The sequence below is a fragment of the Leptosomus discolor genome, chromosome 7 (assembly GCF_034619465.1).
Source record: "Leptosomus discolor isolate bLepDis1 chromosome 7, bLepDis1.hap2, whole genome shotgun sequence".
Lineage (NCBI taxonomy): Eukaryota > Metazoa > Chordata > Aves > Leptosomiformes > Leptosomidae > Leptosomus > Leptosomus discolor.
The window spans coordinates 29,357,505-29,375,476 of record NC_141397.1 but is presented as its reverse complement, the minus strand read 5'-3'; the positions used below and the strand labels follow the sequence as shown (position 1 = coordinate 29,375,476).

General features: G+C 40.4%; 1 protein-coding gene across 2 annotated transcripts in view; it reads right to left on the bottom strand.

Moving 5' to 3' along the window:
- The window catches only part of POU6F2 (POU class 6 homeobox 2), a 315,511-nt gene that overhangs the window by 187,760 nt on the left and 109,779 nt on the right, over positions 1–17,972 (bottom strand). The window lies entirely within an intron of this gene.

Genomic DNA, 17,972 nt, shown 5'->3' with positions numbered 1-17,972 from the left:
CAGGTAATTCAGTTTTAAATGTCTGTATTTCCCAGTACCCCATGAAGGAGGAAATGATCTAATCCCTACTTCACAAAGGAGCAACTAATGGACAGAGGGACGCTGATCCGGATTCTCAAATCAGCATTGTTTAGGCACCTAGATCTCCTCAGCTGTAGTCACACTGTTCAGGAAAGCATGGGTCAAAACACAAAACTGCTCTCTGACTCCTTGGCTGCTCCGGGGCTGCCAGCAGCTCTGGCAAGGTGAACCTGCCTGTGCTCCCCAGCACCTGTAGCTGGATGCACTGCCCATCCTAGCAGCCCTTGTCTCACACGATGCCCGATGCTTGCAGAGAACCTGCAACTGACTGTCAAATGCGACTATACTGAAGGGCATTACAGGGTATGTGAGGGAGTGTGACAAACACACACAGCCAGCTCTGTCCTGGACCTCCTGCTTCATCTGCAAATGTGTGCTTGTGCCTGCTCAAAGGCACGATGCACGCTGGCATCTCCTCTCAAACTCCACACCAAAGCTCACTCAAAGCCAATGCTCAAGCATATGACTAGCCTCAGCAGATAATCTGGACATAAATGACTTCCTCACAGTCTTCAAGAATTAATTCAATGTGTCTCACATTTGTATAAGAACCAGGGACATGCCGGGCCATCTCTCTCTATTACAGAATCCTTTGAAAAAGAAGCAGGATCAAATGTAATACTACCAGATTTTCAGTAATTAAATGAATGCGTTAAGTTGTTCTGAGATACTCATTTAAGCAAATATTTTAAATGAATCAACATTAATAAAAGAACACAGCACTTCAAGCAACAGTTCCTATTAAAATCCTTAGATACAGTTCCACAATGTGACATTAAATTACTTGTATTTATCTCTCAGTAACCGTAACAATAAGAAACCAAGAGCAGACTTTTTTCTTACTCATTGAGCCAACTCACATTAAAGATACAGCTTTAAGAATGAAATCATTAAAGTGAAAATACTGCCTCTGAGAAAAAAATAGCCTTACATTTTTAAAACTAGTAAACTCAGAGTCTGAACATGTAATACAGCTGCATTTAGATCATAAATCATATTATCAGGAATAAAAAAGATAAATTTTGAAAAGAAATTAAATAGACCAACTGATAATATTCAAATTATTTGGTATGGTGTGTGAAAGTCCATTATCACTGATTAAAGTAACTCAGTTCTTCATTAAATGAACACTTAATTGTCAGCAATTATACCAGGAGCAATCTTGCTGAACAAAATTTAATAGTTGAAAGAAACAGATGCAGCCAATAATGAAAAAATGCAACATTCCCTCCAAACAATCCTCATTCTGCCACGAAGCACCATAACATGGCTCTTAATTCCACTATTTTAATTTTCCTGCTGCTTCAGAAGTTGGACGTGTAGTTAGGAAGCCTTTCCAAATCACCTCATCGTAAAACCTTAGTAATAAGATTGCTACACAGAATTTCACAAACATGCCTAAATTTTACAATACTTGCAGAAGAAAAAATCAAGATTCTATACTGAATCCATTTTACATCGGTATTATCCTACAGTTATCAGAAGAGATATTCCTATTATCTCGGCAAAGAAAATCAAGCTCAGACACTAAATGAGAATAGTGAATCACCCACTGAAAGGTATGAATTTAAGCTTGGACTTCTCATATTTGATTTAAGTAGTCAGATAGTTGTCATCTTCCACTCCACGACCAAGATGTGGCATACAATTCACTCACCTGGATTGTATAAAACTTCTCTGTGTATCAGGTTATCCTGCCGATTGTTAAGTAATTCACCTTTTCCTGCTGACCTCTGCTTCAGATTCTAAGATTTTATTTTTAGGCAGCAATTTCAGCCTTGCAAAGAAAACCAAACAAGTAGAGATCTGGGTGTGTGCAGAATTCCACCAGTACCTGTTAACTCTGAAACCTAACAATGTTGCAGTGTCAATATGTTTATTTTACTGTTTGATAATTTTAGCACAAGATACGAGTACTTTGCTCATCTTCTTCCATATCAGATTGTCTCAACTCACATAACTCTTACTCTTAATTTCCCCTACCTATGTACAAAAACCTTCTAGTTTACCTCTAAAAACCTTTGTGGTGTGATAAGGAAATGCCATATTGATCTGCCATATTGACATATATGTCAATGCAATATCCCATACAGAAAAGCTAAAAATGCTGCACACAGAATGGATTGAATTAGACAGCAGAATAAACAGAGCAGATTTGCTTTACTGACTGTATCATTCAGTACTTAAGTAAACCCCCACAGTTTTATACTTATCTGAAATTGCCACGCAGTTGCTACTGCAAAGCTACCAAAATCACTACAGAGCTCAAAATCATTCTGCCAGCAGAGCACAAAATCTCATCTTTGCCTGGTCCCTGGGGATGTTTTCTCCTAAAGGATCTTCTCCCGCAAGACACAGAAGGTAGCAGAAATCACTGGGCTAATTACTCGTATGCACAGAGTTTGGCTTGTATTTACGCACCTGCTTCTTTCTGGATTAGGACTGATAACATTAAAACTCCATGACTGTTTATAATGAAAATCAGGCTATTAAAGTGATTCATGTTACAGAGAACTTCTGGGCAATCACCAGTTCTATTTACCACCAAACAAAAATCTACCATACCAAGGCACAAAAATCACAGATAACGCAAAAACCCAACTCTCCCAGTTGCCTTAAATTTTCTTCTTTCTCATCTTTATTTTTGCTGTTCTTTCCTCGTCTTGTCTTTTCTACTTTCTCTTTTTCCCAAGTGAAATTTTTTTCTTATTGGTGCCTATACGAATATTCTTCCACTTCAGATACTTCATATGAGAAAAGAAGCATCGCTACTGCAGAAAAGGTGAAGGGATATAATTGCAAAAATATGTTCTTTATTCAAAATAGACTCATTCTACTTTTCTTCACCCTCTAAGTACAGTGCATAAAAATCCCTTGTTAATGGTACATACATTTTTTATGAATTGGACCCTTCATATTGAGAGTTCTAGTTTCTTTTATACTGTATGCATTAGCACAAATATAATCACATTAAGGTCACAAAGACCCTATCAGTTTTCCCTGAATTTATACAACATTTCATACTCACTGTTTGCTGTTAGTGCTGGTGAATGCAGTGATGATAAAGGTTACTTACCAGAAGATGGACAGTTGAAGGCATTATTATTTCATGTTGGGCAGCTGATCCCTAGCTAAGAAGGGCAGGAGGCTTCTCTAAATGAAAGTTTCCTTTCTTTCCATCCCTGGAAGCTTACTAAATGCCAAAGAGTGAGCATGTTAAAAAACATCTATTTTGGGACAACTGATACAGTTTGCCATCTTTATAGTTAACTAAGACTTCTTTATGATTTTTACAGCATTTATCTATGCATGAGTTTTTATACCTAACAGGGCAGAGGGCAAGCTTTTCACCAAAAGCCCAACTTCCTGACACTTACCCTCCCCATCTGACTCCTCTGCCCTCCCCAAAATGAGGTAGACTATGATAATGATATCTTATAATGATATACAGTTCTCTTTGCCTGGGGAACCTTGCACAATTTACGTAATATGGGCTTGGCTGCTGGCACTACAGGCCACTGAAATACACGTGGACAGCCTCTGGAGCACAGTAATTCAGGCTTCTGAGTTGACATAAAGGGTAGCATGTCTGACATCTTTTGCTTTTTAAAGGTTATGTTGATAGACTTATTTAGAAAGGATAGGGCACAGGTATGTGGCTGATAACAGAAATTTAACTTGCAGCTTTGACATCTTCCAGGGACTGGAAAGGAGAAACTGTAAGGTGGGGAGGGGATGAACCTAGTGTCCTACCAGTCCTAGGAGAGCCTGTTTAGAAATTCGAATCATCTGGTTCAGTGAGTGCGGAATATCCAGTTAAGGGAGGAAGTGTTCAATTAAACCCAGTAAAAGCACCTGGCGCATAGATCTTCAGTAGAGCCAGCATTCAGCAAAATGCACCCCACAAAATATGTAAACTCCTACTGGAGTGTTCTGACCAGCAAGTATGGTCAAGCAACAGTGGTTTATCATTCTTGCCACTGAGCTCACTGCCTGGTTTCATCCCTGGGGTGTCTTTAACAATTTCACACTCTCTGCTGTGGTCTTTATACTGCCCTGTGGGGTAGCTCCATCAAGTGTCACATTACAGGTTGTTCAGCTGTTCAGACTTTATTGAGACTCTTGAAAGAGCCATCCCACAGAGCAGCATGCTGTAGGAGTCCAGTTGAGATCCAGGAGAAAACCTTAACAGTGGCAGCAACTCTGTATGCAGGAGACCACACTCCTAGATCAGACTAAATCACAAAACTGGTAAGTCTACATTATAAACCTATTTAGCTGCACATGTACCTTCAGAAATTTCTAGCTACAAAAATTCAACAGCCTTCCCCCTTCAAAAGCAGCCTGCACCATTTGATATCTGCAGCAAGTTCTCATGATGAGGCTCAGCAGGATGAGCCATTATTTCAAATGAAAGTGTTGGCTGGGAGCTGCAGAAACTCATGGTATGCATGCCTTCAGATCTTGTAAATCCTGAACTGAATTAACTTCTGTCTCTCTATTATTGCCTGAAATCAATTGTAGTGACTATTTACAAGGAGCTTTTGCCAGGAGTTCCCAAACACTTCGCCTGTTTTTAAAGAGTATTCAGTCTGCCAGACAGGTCTTGCAAGCTATGTCAAGCCTGACCATTGCTAAACCAAGTTTAAAACACACAGCAAGGGCTTTTAGTTCCCACACACCCCACCACTTCCATTCCCTCCCTCTCTTGTAGGTCATAAGCTAAAAATATAAAAAAGACCTAAAGAACTAGTAGTCAGCATTATCATCCTGTCTGCCTCCTGAATTTAAGTAGCTGTTTACCAGACAATGATAGTGAAACACTCTGTAGCAACCACTAAGACGGTCTTTGGAACCTAAAAATACCCTAAAACAGATCTGCAGGGAAACAACCAAGTGGTTTACAAACATTTGGATAGTGTTCCTGTAATATGTTGATCTTGCCTTTATGTGAGTCAAACTCCCCTCAGATTTCACACATGTGATTTGTTCTCTCGGAAAGGTTTCAGAATACAGCACAGGTTAAAAAAGCTTTACACATAACAGCCATGCATCCCAGGACAGTCATATTGGATGAATGATCTCCTGGTTAGTAACACCTTGTCATGGCAAGACCTTTTTGTAACAACATGCCGTGCAGGAAGGAAAAAAGCAAAAAGAAGCCACACGACTCAGCTTTGCCAAAATACCAAGTGGCACGCAACTTGCTTGAAAGAGTGAGAGAGGGCACTGTGATACATTCTAACCGGATTAAATTAAATGGAATATACAAACTGTTTCTAATCCATGAGAATGCTTGTGCTCATATATATATATGTATGCCTCTATATATAGATACATATTTTAAAACAAATTAATTTCCTACATCCCTTTCATTTTTACATTATTGTTCTGTTTATTTTTTCAGCATTACAGTAATTGAAAAATATCTACTGGTAAAAGATGCTATTAATTTAAGTGCATTCGTAGTGTGTTATGTCACTAATAGACTTAGGTAACATTATTCTTTTATCCTTTTTACAAAGCATTATTTTATTGTCCTCTCATGTCTAAGATTTTACTTCCACTTAAAGTCGAGTGAGGGCTTTGCAGAATTCTATTATATTATTGTCCTGTCATTATTCTAACTCCATTACACAACACAAAACCAGCATCAGCTTCCATTTGTCATATTATTTATTTTGAGGATTATGTCAGATCTCAGACTATGTGTACGTGCCTACTAAACATAATTTGGAGTTGAGCAAAAAGTAATCACTGATTCCTTCTAAAAATGCTTTTTAGGAAAACTATTCTACATTTCTGTAAGAGCTCTGTCATCTGGTTTTGACCCATGCAACCCTTTAGAAGAATCTAGTTATATTTTCAAAAAACCAACACAATGTCTAGAGGTATGTATAGACAAACAGATTTGAACTTCTTTGTCCCTACTCCCAGATGAGCTGATAGAAGCCAGTCCTGGCGTGGAAGCCACACAGCTGTGCTCACATGGTGCTCTATACACTTGTTCTGTGTGCCACTCTAACATAGCTGTGTTGCTTTTAAGCAGAAGCTGTCTTGTATCTGGCCACAGTGGAGCACAGAGGACCTGGAGCAAAGAGGACCCTGGGCCTACCTTTCCTACAAGTCAGATCCTTTGGCAGCCAACAAATGGTTCAGCACTCCTGACGTGCCTCATGGAAGAGGTTTGTCGTTGCCTTCTTAATACCTTCTCTCAGTGCTCCTGGCTTTGAGGCTATGCAAAAGACAGCCAGGGTTGTTTTGAAATAGTCAACACTTCCACTGTCTGTTCCTTATGACTGCCATAAAGAAAGATCAGGTGCTAATCTGGCAAAAGCAAGATTTAGGGTCAATGCCCAACCATCACAGAATTCCTGTGAGACCTTCACCAGTGCTTTTCATCTCGCATGTGAAGAATGTTGTTGGGCCTTCAGAGCTTAGAGAAGTCCTGGACCAAAGGGGCATGTCAATTAGTTGCATCAGCAGGCATTGCCAACATGCCACTTTCTCTGGTAACAGACTTCTTATCACCTGACACTAGCCTATCTTTAGGGCAAACACATGTGTTGGGCATGGTGCAATGTCTTGCCATAGGGCTTTAGAGTTTCCATTCCTCCACGCTGAAGGAATCTGCATTCAGCCAATGCATGTCTTCCTTGCATCCTCACATCGGCATAAAAACCTCTTACCCTCATCACCCTGTCCCTCCTTAACTCTCTCCACACACTGGCTACTGAAGGACTGCTGGAAGAAATAGTATTTGCTGACTATTATGTAGTCCCAAGTGAGGTCCTGGTCACAATCAGTCATTCCTTTGACCATCACTCAGATTTCTCCCCTTGTTGTTCTGTAGGGCCTGTTGATTATATAAATTATAACAGACTAAGTATATTTCACTCATCAGGAGATGTCTGGGTTACAAACTCAGTCTAGACTGAAAACACTAAAAAAAATAAAATACTTTGTGGCCTTCTACGACAGGGTTACAGCATTGGTGGATAAAGGAAGAGCAACTGACAACAGTTACCTGGACTTGTGCAAAGCATTTGACACTGTCCCACACGACATCCTTGTCTCTGAATTAGAGAGACATGGATTTGCAGATGGACCACTCTGTGGATCAGGAATTGGCTGGGTGGTCGCACTCAAAGAGTCATAGTCAATGGCTCAATGTCTGAGTGGAGACCAGTGACGAGTGGTGTTCCTCAGTGATTGGTATTTGGACTGGTGCTGTTTAACATCTTTGTCGGCAACACAGACAGTGGGATCGAGTACACCCTCAACAAGTTTGCTGATGACACCAAGCTGTGTGGGGTGGTCAACACACTGGAGGGAAGTGAGGTCATCCAGAGGGACCGTGACAGCTGAAGATGTTGGCCCATACAAATATCATGAAGTTCAATCGAGGTCCTGCACCTGGGTGGGGGCAATCCCAAACACAAATACAAGCTAGGCAATGAGTAGATTGAGAGCAGCCCTGCAGAGGAGGACTTGGGGATGCTGGTGCATGAGAAGCTCAACATGACCTGGCAATGTGCATTTGCATCAAGAGAAGCATGGCCAGCAGGTCAAGGGAGGTGGTTCCTCCCCTCTGCTCCACTCTCATGAGACCCTATCTGGAGCACTGTGTTCAGCTCTAGGGCCCTCAACATAAGAACATGGACCTGTTGAAGCAGGTCCAGAGGAGGGCCAAGAAGATGATCAGGGGGCTGGAGCACCTCCCCTATGAAGACAGGCTGAGAGATTTGGGGTTGTTCAGCCTGGAGAAGAGAAGGCTCCAGGGAGACCTTACAGCGGCCTGCCAGTACTTAAAGGGGGCCTGCAGGAAAAGTGGGGAGGGACCCTTTATCAGGGAGTGGAGTGATAGGACAAGGGGTTTTCAAACTGAAAGAGCATAGATTAAGATTAGATATTAGGATGAAGGTCTTTACAGGGAGGCTGGTGAGACACTGGAACAGGTTGCCCAGGGAAGTTGTAGCTGCCCCCTCCCTGGCAGTGTTCAAGGCCAGGTTGGATGGGTCTTGGAGCAACCTGGTCTAGTGGAAGGTGTCCCTGCCCTTGGCAGGGGGATTGGAACTAGGTGGTCTTAAGGTCCCTTCCAACCTGAACAATTCTATGATCCAGATTTACCATCTTCTCAGTTAAAATATTAAAATGGTATTTAAAGAACCTCCAGAGAAAATCCAGCCCTTTACCACAGTATGTACAATTGACATTCATAAGACAGTTGTATACAGAAAACAGGAGGCAATAGGTTTTATTTCAGTCACTGTGAAGTACACTACTTGTACGTGTCAGTGTACATCGCACATGTATTGTTATAAAAGCATTGTTTCTACTTAATGTTATTCTAATGACTTTACTCCAAAGAGCAGTTGTGGACACCACAACTCCCTAAATGGTAACAATGGATAAATATCAGCTTGAGAAACGCAGGTCTATATTATTTATGAAGCTGCAATTCTCCTGTAAATAACCCAGTTGTTAAAATGATATGTATCTATGTAATTGAGTCTTCTGTATACAAATAAATAAGGCTTTATTGCAATGTCAGAAGTTAACAGTCCAGTCAATAAAATCAATAACTCACTTTTTCTTGCTTATATATCTAACTTTTCTCCACCTTTCCTATGTCCTCTGTTTGTTCTGGTTACATATTAACACTCCGAAGGATATATAGCTCTTATGATACTGTTTAGTAAAAGGTAGTCTGAAGAAAAGTCTGAAGAAACACCACCTCAGCAATTTAATACTCTATTTATTGTGTACTTTAACATATACTTGTCTGGTCTGTCTAGTATAAATCAGGGAGAAAGAAACTGTCTTGATCTATATACATCAGTGCTAGAGATTTTTAATGTGAATGACTACATGAAGGTCTAAGTAAATTAGGTTCATATTGATACATTTACCTAAAAGTGCTCCAGGCCTGGATTGCATTATCGTATAACCACTGTCAAAGCAGCACCACCAGATTACAATGCTGTGCTGCTTATGCCTCTATGGTTAAGGCTGTGTCAGCATCTCCATTATGCTCCCCATTTTTCAAATATTTATGACTTGGCTATAAAATTTGCTTTGGCCTGAAACTTGGTGAACCAGAAGCTAGATTCTACAAATCCTTACTCAAGAACGTAGACTATTTTATTTCAGTGGGAGTGTTTCCATTAGCTGGGTCCTGCCAGATTACAATCCAAGGTCAAAGTTTATGACCCTGATTGTTTTATTTTCTTAATGAAAAGAGTATTGAGTCCCTTTAAAAATAATCTTTAAGAAGAAAAAAAACCATGTAGAAGCACTGGAAAACAAGGCTTGATTTTGTGATGTGAATAGGTCCCTAACTTGATAATCTCTTGTTTTCAGTACTTCGAAGACTGAGAAAACTGACAGCAAAGCTGCTGCAATGTAAAAATTAGCTGTGGGGCATATGCACTAAATTTTGTTCCACTAATTACATTTTCTTGTGGATTTTCACCTGGGATCTAGCACACCTCCTCAACAGCATAAAATTGGGAGGGCTCCAAATGAGCCATTCTCGTCTATCAGTAACATGAACATGCTCACAAAAGCTATCTTATTATGTATGCTCCATACAGGCTCTTCATTCAAAAATATTTTAACAGATGTCATGCTGGATAAATATAATGACTCATCTGAGGCTTAGAAACACTTTACTCACAGTAGAAACAAATTTGGGCAGCATTTTTCAAATTGAGTTAAGTCCTTAATACACACCCACAGGCTTACTTAGACTTATAGATACAATATCTTTTTCTTTTGTCCTCCTTAGCTAGCTGATCACATGATCTGTTATCGATGAAAATTTTCCTGTTCTGATGCTTGCTCTTCTCATTGCAGAAATATGACCTAACTCTGCATCTGGCTTTTGGATAAGATTACTGTGGAGCTCTGGTCAGGGGACAAATGCAAGCCCCTTCTGCACAGCTCCAGCAGCCTACAGGTTATCTGCAGAGAAGCACAGGAGGTGCGTGTTGTGCAACAGCATCCTCTGAATCCTTGTTTTTAAAAAACTGACCACAGACAGTGTTGCCTAAAACAATAGAGGGTAGTGACACATTCCTACACTTTTTTAACCTAAGTCAAAAAAAAACAAACAGGAAATGCTTTAAAAATAGATACAGAGTACAAATCCAGTTGATGAGCAACAGCAGACTATGCACTTCAGGATTCCTTTTGGTGTTTCATTTGAAAGAGATTTGCACTTCTACTTTCACTGTCTCTGGCACAGAAGAGCACGTAAGCTGTATTTGGCTGGATACTGTAAAGGTCTCAGTACACAACTTCACTCTTGTGAGCACACTCACTGAAACAACGTGAGCATTAGGCACCAGTGATGCTTCTTTATGCTCCTGGGGAAAGACCTTTCTGTGCACAGAGTGAGCGTGTGGTACTACCCTGTGGTCTTTGAGAAGTTGTAAGGCTTCATAAGAATTTAAATATTTTCTTTTAGTTTACAGAATCATGTCTGGCATTGAAGAACCAGGCTCTGGCAGCTGTGCAGATGCAAGTACAGAATTGCTATATCACAGAATGTTACGGGTTGCAAGAGACCTCGAAAGATCATCTAGTCCAACCCCCCTGCCAGAGCAGGACCACCTAGAGTAGATCACACAGGAACATGTCCAGGCAGGTTTTGAATGTCTCCAGAGAAGGAGATAGAGTGGTATCTATTGTGAACAGCATGAAAGTTCCTTGCAAGGAAGTTACTTTCTTCCCCCCAAGTTTCATAGTAACACCAAGACAAGTAAGATACAGGCTTGCTGTTTTGTAATAAAGTATAAGGTTTCTTTAAAGCACCTGTGACTTTTGCAAAGTTTGAGATCTTAAACGCTGGATTATACGACAATGCATGCACCTGACATACCAACTTGCAGGATGGCGCAATGGTTATGCCGTGTCATGTGCTGGCCCCAGAGGTTATCACAGTGTGTTGCAAGCCGTATTGCTGTTCTTTCTCAGGGGAGCCTGCAGGGTCTGTAAGTACACTCCTTACCTGCAGCACTTCCATGCTGGGACCCCTCAGCAGCAGTCCAGGCAGCCCAGCTGCTCTGAAATACCAGTGGGCTAAGCAGGAAAGGGCTGTGGTACTGCTCTGCAGCACACAAAGTGCCAGACAAAGGGCCAAGCAGCATGAATATCCGTTCTCCTAATCCATGAGCAGCACACTTAGGGGCTGACTAGGAACAACACGGTGGAAGAGAGTTCATCTAGCAGATCTAGCAGCATGTCTGCTGGTGCTTGCTGTCTTTAGTAGGGGTTGATATTTCTATGACAGCCTTTCTAGAGATTGCTCCCCAAAACATCAGGCCAGCATCATCAAGTAAGGCAGAGCCAATGCTAAGATTTGGTCAGTTGTTTGAGCGTCCTATACACTGTACACCTCAGGAGCAGGGCCTACCCCTCAGAGAGTGAAGGCATGCCAGCACCGGCTGCTGTTGACCTACAGCATCAGGCAGCATGCTGAGCGTGCCTCTGTGCTTGAGCTCCAGGCATTGAAATAATTTCATATCAGAAGTTCAGGCTGACCCACTATGGGGGGACACAGCTCAGGGGACAGAAAAAAAGCATCTTAGTCACTGTGAAGAATACTGACAACATTTATGTCTCATATCCAGGTAGAATGGGTGCTGTATTAACTTTTATTCATTGTCTTTTGAAGCATACAGTTCTAGAGGAGGGAGCAAGAATATGCACCCATTATTTATTTACAATAAAGTGATCACAAGACTAGAAAAATAAGGGTATGGGATGCAAATCTATAATTCTGAGCTCTTTTTCTCCCACTCTGATGATCTGTGACAAATGTCACACAGCAAATCACACCATCCCTTCTTATACAGAAAGACCTTGATGGTCAATGGTTTCTTAATCACCTAATCTCAAAGACACCCTGTAATCCTTATAAAAATCCTGTGGATATCGGAGGAAAAAAGCCCTCCTACAGCAATCCCTACATTTTCCTCCAGGGCTCTTCACTGGGTCTGCATTCTCATAATGTACATACAACACAAAGTCTGACACCTGACATACCTTTTCTAAGAAAGAAACAGTCTCAGGCTACAGTTGCTTTCCTTGGCTCCCCTTTCCTGCTTATCTTCCCCTTCTGTGCTGTTTTCCTTTACTTTTATGAGGATTCTTGTACAAAAACTCTGAAACAGCGACTTCAAGAAATTAAAAATATGTGGGGTTAATTACTTATGTTTTTAAAAGTGGAGTAGGTCTTGAAAAAAAAAAAAGTCTCAAATGCAGTATATAAGGCAACTTTTAACCCCCCTATTTTCTGAGAATAACTTTGTACTTTGAATTAAAAAAAAATTGCATTAAAATGGGAACAGTGGAGGAAGTCAAAAGAAATGGGTGACAGATCCTGCCACAAATGCAAGGGTTTAAAACTTTTCAGGCCATCCTTGAGGGTGGAGGCCTCACACACTTCACCCTCTCATGCTGGAACAGGAAGGAGAATTTCCCTGTTAGGAGCAGCTCATCTTCCAAGAATGCTTTCCTCCTCCACAAAGACAAATATTTTCAAACACTGTATCATATTCACACTCTTCTCCTGTACTTACCAAAGACATAAATATCTTAATATTTCAAAATTATAATATAATGCAATAAGCTTCAGCATAATAACATCCATCAGAAAGGACAACTAAGAAGAAAAGCTTTGCATTTTCTGTATGAAACGATATATAATGACCATTGCCTAGAAATGGATCAATCTGGCTCCAGTGGAGCAGCTGCATAACCATTCAAAATAGCAATAACTACAAGCTCTGGTGATGTACTTTTCTTCCCAATGTCATCTCATTTTATTCCCCCTGAACAAGGCTGAAAGTCATGCTGGAAAAACATTCAAAGACAGCTTTATCTCCCTGCCCCATTCCTGAAATTCTCAATCTACTAATAATTCTCAATTGACTACGAATTTTCAGTTGTAACACATTGTACTGAGTCAAATTACAACCACCATAAATCCTATTTTTTATGGGTTTACAGCATTTGGGGGGTAAAAGCACACTCTGGGACAAAATGACACATACAGAATTTGTACTTTAAAATAAAAGTTTTCTTGTTTAAAATTCTTTTGCCATTTAAATTTTATACAATTGATTGGAATAATGCAGGTAATTAAAAGTGTCATCATTGTCATTCTCCTCTTTTAATATACTTTTAAATAATTTCAATAGAACAGAAAACCAAAGACTGAATTTCTGTATTTGGACACGAGATCTCACTGAATTGCACTCCATGAAGAACCAGATAGAGTTTTCCACCACATTTCTACCCCACGCTTTGACAGACAAATTGATTCCAAACCAATATTTGAATTTAAATAACCCTCGTCTTCTCTGATACGCACCAGTTTGCAGTTATTCTCAAGGGCTACACTTGAAAGTTGCAGAAGGTTATGATAGGAGTGCCATATACGAAGACAGATGCCAGAGCCATGCTTAGTCAGCTCTCAGTCCTCCCATACCATGGGTATTCACTTTCTGAACCCCTAAACCTTTTCTGGAGCAGCTGTGGAGTCACTCATACAGTCTCAGCCTAAGTACAATAGCTTGTTTTTCATGGGTCCCCAAGTGAGCAAACCAGAGGCTAAAAACTCTTTCCTGCCTCCTCTAGGAAATTCACAGATTCTGGGTCCATTAATTTTCCTGAACACGTTTGATAGCTTTTACTGATTTTGCAGCATAAAACTACAGGCCATTCCTACTGTAATGCCAGCGAACATCAGTGAATACCAAATGCTGCTCTCCAACACTCATGCGGTTGAGCTGAATACAGGAGAGCTCCAACGGATTGCTCAAAAAGATGAACCCTGTGAAGGTCTGACTGTCCCCCACCTCTGCTGGTCCTAACGTGTGTTAGATTAGGCAGGGCACGCATCATCATCTTTTACTGTTCAAATTTAAGCCTATATAATTCTGTTTCATTTCAGTATAACTAGTCACATGCCAACATGTACAGGCATGGGGATGAAGTGACAGCTAAACAAAACCCCTTCTACATGCATTTTTATGCTTAAATATCATGTCCTCTGCAAAGAACGTGAAGGTGCAATGGCATATATTTCTGCACCTAGTCCATGTGTTTATGCATTTGCTACAACATGATGTGCTGGTATCTCTTTTCATGCACCTGTGTGGTGACCCATCTGGAGAAAATAGTATATTGGCTGGACTGGGGAGAACACATTTCAGCAGGATGGGCTCCTTGATCTGGTTCACCGCAGAGGTTCAGTGCAGAGGTCAGAGCAGGATCAGGGTGGAGTGAGGAAGCTTAAACAGCAGTACTACTGAAGGTGTTAACGGCTGCTTCTGCAGAAAGGATTCCTCTTTGGGCATCTACTGATGCGAGCAGTTCAAACATATAGAGGGACTTACATTGAAAGTATATTGGACTGGTAGTTTTTATGATCCTGACCACAAAACCCAATTCTGTGAGTTTCTGCTCTAGCAGACACAACTGGAAACATCTTCAAGCAGCAAACCACACTGAAGACCTTGCTTTCAAATTTTCAGACAGGCACATTGTAATATAGTACGATACTTTACCTGCTTTAGATTCACATATGTTCACTCCAGAGGGCACGGAAGCCTGACAATATAAGTTTTATTCAAAAATTCCTCTTCTCATGGAACATTGCTTGCCTCCAAATAGAGCAGTACTGAGCGGTTGTTTGCCTTCTTGCAAAGAGGAAAGCATGCATTTCACCAGCAGCAAGCAGAGCTGATATGTCCAGATGCACAAAGGCATAGATTACTCAGGCTTGCAGTGTGAAACATTGAGCTTGGAAATGAACCTGGCAGCAGGCCAGGACACAAGATCCAGAGTGGCTCTTTGTATTCTAATACACATGTCTGAATCAATGCTCAAACCAATAGTCTCCCAACGGGTCTGCAATCTTCCCTAGCACTGTTTGTTGATGTGGTGCTCAAGTTCATGTTAGCCAACACATACACTGCTCTCAGGGTGGGTTCCCAGGGAGGTTGTCCTGGTTCTGAGCACTCAACAGTTGTTAGAATTTTCAAGTTCTCCTCTGCTGATTTAAAAAAACCACACCAAACAAACAGAGAAAAAAACCCCAAGAGTATCTAGATGATTTAACACATACCTATTTGGTCAAATTGCAGTTTTCATCCTGAATTAGATACATCTGCTCTGCAAAGAGAACTTGTGCTCTCTAAGAGATTTGCTGCATCCTGGTGGCCAGGGATGCTCTACATTGGCAGTGAACTTACTTGTGCAGGGCATGCCACAAACTTAACTGATTGCAATATAAAAGACATTGAATTCCATAGGTTTGATTCAGCATGCCATCTTCTAATAAAGACCAGGAGAAGCACATGCAAATAGTGATGATTTCCAAGGTCCCAGAAAAGTGCTGAACCACTCCCATTGTGCCCTGCAGGAGGGATCGGCATTCCACCCACTTCTGACTTAAACATTTCTTTAGACGTGCTCTCATCATCCCCGGAATCTGGCAATTCCCTCTTATGATAAATTTATCATGTACTTAAAAATGCCCTCGTTAGCAGACAATTCAAATGAAACAGAGAAACCACCACTGTTTAAAATCAGCCTAACATGAAAAAGAAAACACACTTCCCCATCACTGTTGGCCACAGTGAGAATTACTCAGCAAAGCAGCTTATGAGACTGTCATTACCAAACTGTACAGATTCCTTTGCTGCTGTGTTGTATGTACAACACTCTTGTGTGCCATTCTGTTTGGAAGTTTTGTTGTTATTTCTGTTCCATGGCTGAGCTGGTGGGAATTTGTCCCTGTGTCCTCTGAAGGTGACAATCCACGGCTGCTTTTTTCCCCTCTGTGTCTTCTTCCCAAAGTCTCCCCTCAACTGTCTCCCCATTAACAGGAGGTTTAATTTGTTGTTTATGAAGTTCTCAGGGACACTTAATCACGCAAATCTAGTTAATCACAGAAAACCTGAAATTCCTGAATGTTAAAATTCCTCCTGTTGGATAGTAATGGCCCAGTTCTAACCACAGTCAGGGAAAGACAAGGACACAAAACACTATTTCGCTTTGCCTATTCGAGATCTGTGGAAATTCCCCATAGATCTCTCATGGCCCTCAGATTAAGGCTCAGCCATTTGTCTTATTCCCAAGAGAAGCCGTGCAAAGCTTGAACCAGAAAAAAATAAGCACACATGGTAGAACTATTTTCTCTCTTTACTATGTTGCTACCACTTGTAAACTACATAGGAAAAAAGCAAACAAACCACAAAACCAAAACCACCAAAGTAACAAAAAGGAAAAAAGGAGTTAATGAAAATTTTGGAAGTCTAGAATCTCTGCAGTCAGCAACAGTAAGATACGGTTCACATTCAACTTACTGTCTGAGGGCTTAGCTCTAGCAACCTGAAACAACATAAGAGAGTTCAGCACCCTCCTGCATCTGTTTGTTTAGACCAGTAAAAAAGAAATAAGTTTTCCCCCTCCTATTTCATTAATAGGGAAATTTAGGCACAGGCAGCAGATTAACCATGATCTTGCCCAAGATTGACCCATCCAAGATGACACAGCAAATCCATGTCAAGATCGGAAATGACCTTTCCTTTGAAGCTGTTTCATGCCTAGACCTGATCTCATATGAAAGAAAAAATAAACCACAAGACAACGATAAATATTATGGGCAGCTGAAAAAGTAGAAGATTGACTCATGGGGAGAAAAAGTTGCACAGGACATAAATGCAAGCATTCTTCCCAAGAAACCTAAAGAAAATTGAGTTGTAGAAACTCAAAATACTCTACACAAATTGATGAGAAATGGCAAACCAGATACTTTTAGGTTTTTCAAATAGGTGATAATAGATACAATCTCCCAAAAGGGCCAAGTATAGCCTGTAGTAATATGTACAGCAACCTTTGCTAAGTTTCTGAATCCTCCTTGTGTTGCCTCTAATTTTCGACTCAGACGACGCAAGACGCCTCTCTTCTTGAGTCATAGACCACTGATCAGATCCAACCTCTTTTCACTTCATCCTCTCTCTCTTATCCTGTGAAGTGCATGCAACACTCTAATAAGTGGACGAGATCATTCCATAATCATCCAATGTATTTATCAAGGGGCTGTATTTAAATATGCATTGTTTGCAACAAAGGAATAAAGCTATGAAAGATTATTAGAAAATTAAATGCAGCTATAAATTAATTTCTGTAATCACTATTCATTAATATTGAATATATTTATAGAAAGGATAAATCTCCTCAATTCCCTAGGCATCCTGCATTTAATAATGTGGAAACAGCTTATCTCCTTCCTCTTGCTGAGACTGGATTTGTAATAACTAGTAATGTTAAATGTATTTTTTTTAAATCAATAATAAATAAATTCATAAACACTTCCCACCAGAATGCTCCTGATGTTATTTACAAAATTAAAAAAAAACAACTACAGAATGCCAAGGGACTTCATAACCATTTCATTACTACATTCCTAATTGTATGTGATGGAACTGCATAATCAGTTTATTGAAATTGAAATCTTTGGAACTGATTCTCCCTACAGACATTAACAATAAGCATCCTGTGCAATAACACAGTACTTAATGTAATATACACATTATATGCATCAAGCTCTGAACATCCCTTGGCTTCGCCTGCTGGAATTGGACATTTTTAACACTCCTGTGTTCTGCCACTGCATTGAATCAAATATTTAATTTACAGACTGCAAAATACAATATCCCCGTATTACAATAAATAAAGGAAGATACATTCAGAAAACACACACGCACAGGCATGTAATTGGTATGAGGATAAGCAAGACTACATTTAATAAAGTGGAAATAAATCAGACTCTTCTAGGAAATCTGAATGGATTTTGATGCACAATATGAAAG